The sequence below is a fragment of the Galeopterus variegatus genome, unplaced genomic scaffold, assembly GCF_000696425.1.
Source record: "Galeopterus variegatus unplaced genomic scaffold, G_variegatus-3.0.2 Scaffold410, whole genome shotgun sequence".
NCBI classification, from domain to species: Eukaryota; Metazoa; Chordata; class Mammalia; order Dermoptera; family Cynocephalidae; genus Galeopterus; species Galeopterus variegatus.
In genome coordinates, this window is record NW_007726521.1 from 373,112 (window position 1) to 381,827 (window position 8,716).

An 8,716-nucleotide genomic window follows, 5' to 3' on the forward strand; every position below is an offset into this window, starting at 1 on the left:
GCGCCGCTGCGCTTCCCAAGCAGCGCACTATCCAGTGCGCCACCGGGCCGGCCCTGCAAAGTGCTTTTTAAGGTGGTTTTGAATTCACATTGATGCCAATCTATTTATAACTTTACAATGAGAACAGACAGGATTTTTTAAATTCTTGGGCATTATTTTATTTTATTAACTTTTTTGTAGTAATTTCAAATTCCCAGAAAATTGCAAAAATAATAAAAATAATAAATACACCTTTAACCCAGATTCCCCAAATGTTACCACATTGACCTTCTCATTCTCCCTCTCTCTTTCTTTCCATATATATTTTTTCTGAGTCATTTGAAAATAAGCTACAGCTATAATGTCCCCGTTAACCCTGAATACTTCAGTGTACATTTCTTAAACACAAGGACATTCTCTTGTATTACCACCGTATGGTTCTCAAAATCAGGAAAGTAACTGTCATCTAATCCACATGCTTTATTCAATTGCCACCAATTGTTCCACCAATGTCTTTTAGAGTAAAAGGGGGGAAAAAAAACTTTTTTTCTTCAATCAGGATCTAGTCCAGTTGCATTTAATTGTCATGTCTCTACAGTTTCCTTTAATCTGGAGCAGTTTCTCAGTCTTTCTATCTTGCATAACCTTGACATTCTTGAAGACTATAAGCCATTTATTATGTAGCGTTTATCACAATTTAGGAGCAGAAAAGATTTAATTTTCTTAACAAACCTGCATCTTCATTCCTATGTAAGCTTTGTAAATCCTTCTGAGAAGCACATAAAAATAAGCACTGCTGGGGCTGGCCGGTTAGCTCAGTTGGTTTGAGCTTGGTGCTAATAACACCAAGGTCAAGGGTTTGGATCCCATCCACCAAAAAAGAAAATAAATTAAAAAAAAAAAAGCACTGCTAAATATTTTAAATATTTTTAAATTCTTAAAATTATCAGTTTAAGAATTTTAAATAAGGGGAAAGAATCAAAAACTGATTTTTGCCTTCCCTATAGACCTGTACCACTAGGGAACCAAATACAGATGAGATAGATGAGGGAGGTTTCTCTTTATAGAAGTGTTCCAGAAAATAAATACAGAAGGAATGACAGAATTAATATATCACCATTTGTAACCCTTAATGAATAAATAGACCCAAACTTGATCATCAATGAATGCTAATATCACAGAAATAGTCAGACATTATGTGCTTCCGGCCAGACATACCCAACACTACCTATGAAAGACAATTGCCAAAAAAGCAAAACTGAATTTCATCAAGTCTTTCTAAATCAGCACTGTCCAATACAAATATAATGCAAGGTACATATGTTAAATCTTCTAGTAGCCACATTAAAGGCAACTAAAAAGAAATATGTGAAATTAACTTAATTTCAAAATATTATCATGTCAACATGACATCAATATAAAAATTATTAGATAGTTTACATCCCTTTTTTTATACTGACTTTGAAATCTGGTATATATTTTACACTTTTTTAAAAAAAAAGATGACCAGTAAGGGTATCTTAACCCTTGACTTGGTGTTGTCAGCACCATGCTCACCCAGTGAGCCAACCAGCCATCCCTATATGGGATCCAAACCCATGGCCTTGGTGTTATCAGCACCGCACTCTACCTAGTGAGCCACAGGCCAGCCCCGTATATATTTTACACTTAAAGCACATCTCAATTTGGACTAGTACTCAATAAGCACATGAGGGTCAATGGCCATCTTATAGGATAGTGAAGCTCTAGACAGAACTATCAATATGCAGGAATACAGAAGATAGAGGAACATGTTAGACACCACCATAGAGAAGTGTTAAAATAAAAACTTTATACACACTAAAGTTAGCAGAGTTTAACTGAGCAAAGAACAGATTCATGAATCAGGAAGCCCTCAGAACCAGAAGAGGTTCAGAGAGCTCCACTTGGAAACGTGGGCAGGCAGCATTCATAGACATAAAACCAAAATAAGGTACAGAAACAGCTTGATTGGTTACAGCTCCAAGTTTGCCTTATTTGAACATAGTCTGATCAGTTAGTGGCCTGTGATTGACTGAAGTTCGGCTGCTATGATTGACTGAGACTCAGCTATTTATTCCTAAATTAGGCTGTCAGTGAGTTACTAAGTTAGGTTGCAGTTCATTAAGTAAGGACAAACTACAGAGTCACACTCAGCCCAAATTTAGTTTAATTTAACAGAAGCAAATAGCCAAAGCCAGACAATATGATTCTGTACAAAATCATTTTATTTCTTTCTTTTTTTTTTTTTTTAAAAGATGACCGGTAAGGGGATCTTAACCCTTGACTTGGTGTTGTCAGCACCACGCCCAGCCAGTGAGCGAACCGGCCATCCCTATATGGGATCCGAACCCGGGGCCTTGGTGTTATCAGCACCGCACTCTCCCGAGTGAGCCACCGGGCCGGCCCCAAAATCATTTTATTTCTTCAACAAATAAATTGCAAGCAGGGAAAAGAGATGGAAGACGAACCTCTACATGAAAAAAGATTTAAGATGTATATAATCCAATCATAATCTGTGGATGTTATTCGGATCCTGATTCAAACAAACTAACTAAAACAAATGTACGACATTTATCAGACACATGGAAATTTGAACACTGGCTGGATATTTGATGATAGTAAATAATGTTTAATTTTTCATGTGTGATCATCATCTTGCAGGTGTGTTTAAAGAAAAATGAGTCTGTATCTCTTAAAAGACATATACTGAAGTATTTATGAGTGAAATTATATGGTATTTCAGATTTGCTACAAAATCATAAGGGGTCTCCATTTATATGAAATATCTAGAAGAGGCACATCCGTAGAGACAGAAAACACATTGGTGGTTGTTTTAGTCTGTTTCTGTTCCTTATAACAAAATACCTGAAACTGGGTGATTTATAAAGAAAAATGATATTTATTGCTTACAATTTCTGAGGCTGGGAAGTCCAAAGTCCATCTGGTGGTGGCAACAGTGACCCAGGGGTCTCACATTGCAAGATGGTGGGAGCAGAGAGAGCAGAGAGAAAGACAGACTCTCTTCTCTCTTCTATTAAAGCCCTAAGAGCCACGCCCCTAACCACCATTATTAATCCATTCACTACTGCACGGTCCTACAATCCAATCACATCTTCAAGGCCCCACCTTTCAATTACCATAATAGGATTTCCCCCCCTCTTAAAAGTTTCTGATACATAAAGCTTGGGGGACACAATTCAAGCTTCAGTTGAGTTTTGGGGGAACATAATTCAATCCACTAATTCCTCCCTGGCCCCCCAAAACTCATATCCTTTTCACATGTAAATACATTCATTTCATCCCCAAAGCCTTAATTTGTTTCAACTCAAAAGTGCAAAGTTCAAAGTCCCATCTGTGAAATTCAAAACAAGTTATCTACTTCCAAGATACAATAGTACATATTCCCATTCAAAAAGGGAGAAATAGGCCACAAGAAAGGGGTAACAGGTCCTAAGCAAGTCCAAAATCCAGCAGGGCAGGCATTAAAACTTAAGGTGAAGAATCAGGTACCTTAACCCCATGTTCAACATCCTGTGCACCCTGGTGTGGGGGTTGGGTCCCCAAGTCCTTGGGCAGCTCTGCTCCTGTGGCTTTCCTGGTCTCATTTGATGCTTCAGCTCTCGCGGGCTGGCATTGCATGCTGGTAGCTCCACAGGTCTGTGGCTCCACTAGGCATGGCACTATTGGGGTTTTTCTGCTGCAGCTCTTACCCTATGTTTCCTCTCAGCATTACTCTAGAAAGGCTCTATGTGGTAACTCTGCCCCTGCTACAGATCTCTTCCTGGGCCCCCATGCTTTTCCATACATCCTTTGAAATTGGGGTGGAGGCTCCCAAGCCTTCACAGCTCTGGCATTCTGTGAGCCTGCAGACCTAACACCACATGGTCACTACCAAGGCTTCTGCTTGTATTTTCCAAAGCTGAGGGTCCAGCTATACCTGGGACCAATTTAACCGTGGCTGGAGCAGCCAAAGCAGCTGGGGTGCTAGTGCTGGAAGCAGCTTCTCGAGGCGGCCCTGGGCAGTGAGCCTGTGGAGGGTGCCTTGGGCCTGTTTCCCAAGACCATTCTGTCTCCCTAGGCCTTTGGGCCTGAAATGGAAGGGCTGGCCCCAGAGGCTTCTGGAGTGCCTTCAGGGCCCTTTTCCCCTTCTTTTGATAACCCCATACTTTTGTGTTAATCTTCTTATTACCATTGAATTTTTCTTCTGAAAATGCTTTCTGTTTCTCTACCACATGGCCAGGCTGCAAATTTTCCAAATATTTACACTCTGCTTCCCTTTTAAATTCTGGCTTTATGTCATGCCTTTGCCACCATAACTCAGCATAGGCTGTTGCAAATAGCCATGCAGCTTCCTTAATGCTTTGCTGCTTAGAAATTTCTTCTGCCAAACCAGGCACATCATGCCAGCACTTTGGGGCCCACTCGGGGTCCCAAGGCATGGAGAAGGGGATTGGACCTCCCTCCCACAACCAGGCACACCGCACCAGCATCTCAGAGCCCGCCTGGTGACCAGGGGCTGGAGAAGGGGAAAAGACCCCCTCCCACAACCAGACACACTGCACCAGTGCCTCGAAGCCTGCCTGGACACCTGAGGCATGAAGAAGGGCACCAGACCACCCTCCCACAACCCCATAGCCTTGGGGCCTGCTTGAGGACCCAGGACATGGAGAAGGGGACCTGACTGCCCTCCCACAACCAGGCACACCGTGCCAGCGCCTCATGGTCCATCTGGGGACGAGAGGCATGGAGAAGGGGACCAGACACATCCCACAACCAGCCACACTGCCAGCGCCAAGGAGGATGCCAAAAACATCACCTCCATGTGGGTGACCCACCACAGCCACCACAATAACCATGGCTACTGCAAAAGCAGCTAGACACCACAACCACCACACAGATGGTCCACCAACCACTTTAGTGCACTGACACAAGGAGAGTCACCAGCAAAGATAAAGAAAAGAAGAGGATGTCTCTCTCCACAAAGCCCATTCCAGAGTGACAGAAGAAGCATCTGCTCTATGATAATATTGGGGGACCTGATCACATCTCTCAGCATTGGACAGATCATCTAGGCAACAAATTAACAGAGTAACCATTATTCTTTCAGAAGGAGAGAAGAAATCTAGGGTAATTAGAGGGGGGAGGGGGGAGGGAGTGGGGGACGGGGAGAGATTGGACAAGGGGCATAAAGAGTAATTACAATTTGTAATAATATATATGCTAGTAATATTGATTTGATCAACATATCTCAATGTTGAACCCCCAAAATATGTATAATCAATTTTGATTCAATAAATAAAATAAATTTTTTTGAAAAAAGAAATTTCTTCTGCCAAATACTCTAGTTCACAACTTCTAAGTTCCAACTTCCACAAAAGTCCTAGGGCATGGACACAATGCAGCCAAGTTCCTTGCCAGTTCATAGCAAGGTGATCTTTGTCCCAGTTTCCAATAAACTCCTTCTTATTTCTATCTGAGACCTCCTTAGAAGGGTCTTTACAGTCCTTATTTCTATCAGTATTCTGCTCACCACCGCATAACCAGTCTCTAAGATATTCCAAACTTTCCCTCATCGTTTTGTCTTCTTCTGAGTCCTCCAAACTCCTCCAACCTCTCTTCAAAACCCAGTTCCAAAGCTGTTTCCACATTTTCAAGTATCTGTTATAAGTAACACCCCATTTCCCTGGTATCGATTTTCTGTATTAGTCTACTTCTGTTGCTTATAACAAAATACACGGAACTGGGTAATTTATAAAGAAAAACGAAATTTATTGCTTAGTTTCTGAGACTGGGAAGTCCAAAGTCCATCTGGTGGTGGCAACAGTGACCCAGGGGTCTCACATTGCAAGATGGTGGGAGCAGAGAGAGCAGAGAGACACACAGACAGACAGACTCACCTCTCTCTTCTTTTAAAGTCCTCAGAACCAGGCCCTTTACCACCATTGTTAATCCATTCACTATGTCATGGCCCTACAATCTAACCACCTCTTCAAGGCTCCACCTTTCAATTACCGTAATAGGATTTCCCACCCTCTTAACAGTCACAGTGGGGGCCAAGTTTCTGATACATAAAACTTGGGGGACACAATTCAAGCTTCATCGAGTTTTGGGGGAACATAATTCAATCCACTACAGTGGTTATCAGGGCTGGGAGCAGTAGAGAATGGGGAGTGACTGCTCAATGGGTACAGGGTTTCCTTTTGGAGTAATGAAAATGTTCTAGAATTAGATTGTGGTGATGGTTGCAGAAGACTGTGAAATACTAAATGCCACTTACTTGTACACTTTAAAATGGTGGAAATGTTGGATTTTACATTAGATGAATGTTTTGTTTGTTTGTTTGTTTTTTAAAGATGACCGGTAAGGGGATCTCAACCCTTGGCTTTGTGTTGTCAACACCACACTCAGCTAGTGAGCCAACCGGCCATCCCTATATAGGATCCGAACCCGTGGCCTTGGTGTTATCAGCACCGCACTCTCCCGAGTGAGCCACAGGCCGGCCCTACATTACATGAATGTTACCACAACAACAAAAAAATATGATTGAAAGGAAAAATACTATAAGGAGCAGCGGAGAGGAGTACGTGGGGTTATAAACAAAACAATGAGTTTGGGTTGATAATTGTTGAAGGTGGGTGATAGGGTTTATTCTAATATTCTCTTTATTTTTGTGTATCTCTAAAATTTCTCATAATAAAAAATTTTTTTAAACAAAATCTGTCAACCATAAGGGATATTTGAATGGACTGAGTATTCAATATTAAAGGATATCATTTATTTTTAAAGTGTGATAATGGCATAGTGTGTATGAAAAAACCTTATCATTTATGGATGCAATCTGTATTATTTATGGGTGAAATAACATGATATCTTCAATTTGCATTAAAAAAAACCTCAAGCACAAAAGAAAAAGGCGGGGAGAAGATAATTTGAACCAAGATTTGAAAAATGTTGACAACTGTTTTAGCTGAGTGATTACTGGGGGAGAATTAAATCAATCAAATTTTGGATGTTTGAGATTTTCCATAATAAAATATTTTAAAAATATATAAACCCTTATCAGCAACCCCTCTGCAGTCCCATTTGTTCATTCCAATAATGTAAGCCCTTACCGGGACTACTATACCTAAGTGGTTTCGAACCTTAACTTTAAACAGAAATGTTAAATAAAACAATATTAGGACACGCCTTTCTCTTTGAAAATAGTGAAATATCTGGCAACTACTCAGATTTTTTTGTTAGTTTAGAATGTGACGCATAAGAAAGTTCAGCACATCTGGCTGACAATGCCTGCTTTCCTTTTGCACTGGAAGAAATAGAAGGGTATGTTCATTTTGAGGAGGATGTTTATTTTGTTTGTGGTGTGTTATCTTCATGAGACTCCTCCCCTTAACTGAGATGGGAGCCAGGAACAGGAGCATGGACTAATAAGCTGGATTTTTATTTTTTAAGCTTCAGAACCTTTTAGGAAAATGTGTGTTTGCAGTTTCCATATTCCTACAAATGCCAATTCGGTAACTATAAAAATAATAACGCTGGGTTTTAAAAAATAAGAGTTGATCACCTCTGTAATTATTCCCATTTTGAAACCAGAGCACTGTGCTTTGCATGGATAGAAAAAGGCCTTAACGCACAATGAGGCTTTCATTTGAGGCTTTGTGCAATAGAAAAATGGGAAACATTTTAGAGTTCATGAAACTCTTTCTCAATTTTGACCTAAACCAGCTGTTTCATTTAAACAGAGATTTTTTAAATTAAATAAATAAATAAAACTATTATTTCTAGAGGCAGATTCCACCTAGCAATGCCTCAACAGACTTCTGATCCTCTAGGAAAGCACTATTAGAAATCTCTTATAAGCCTGTTATGTCCCCAGGAATTGTTCCTACCACTTGACTTAAAATGTATCGTTAGTCAAGTGTATGAGAGTTCATCAAATACATAGTGTGACCCATTAGAAGGGCTATAATCAAAAAGAGGGACAATAACAAGTGTCAGTGAAGATGCAGAGAAACTGGAACTCTCGTACACGGCTGGTAGTAATGTAACATGGTGCAGCCACTGGAAAGCAGTCTGGCAGGTCCTCAAAAAATCAAACATAGACTTACCATATGTCTCAGCAATTCCACTCTCAGGAATATACCCAAGAGAAATGAAAACATGTCCACATAAAACTTGTCCACGGATGTTCACAGCAGCATGATTCATAACCATCATAAAGTGGAAACAACCCAATGTCCACCAACTGATGAACGGATAAACAAAATGTGAGATAGGCACACAACAAAATATTCTTTAATGAAGTACTGATACATGCTACAACATGGCTGAAGACTGAAAACATTATACTAAGTAAAAGAAGCTAGACACAAAGGCAACATAGTGTATGAATCTTTTTATATGAAATGTCCTGAACAGGCAAATCTGGAGAGATAGAATGGTTGCCTAGGGCTGGATGGAGGTAGGCTGGGGAGAAATGGGGAGTGACTGCTAGTGGGTACAGCGTTTTTTTTTTTTTGGAGTGATGAAAATTTTCTAGAATTATGGGCCGAACCCGTGGCTCACTCGGGAGAGTGCGGCACTGGGAGCGCAGCGGCCGCTCCCGCCGCGGGGTCGGATCCTGTATAGGGATGGCCAGTACGCTCACTGGCTGAGTGCGGTGTGGCCAGTCTCAAAAAGGACAAAAAAATAAATAAAAAACTCTGCTGTACGGCCA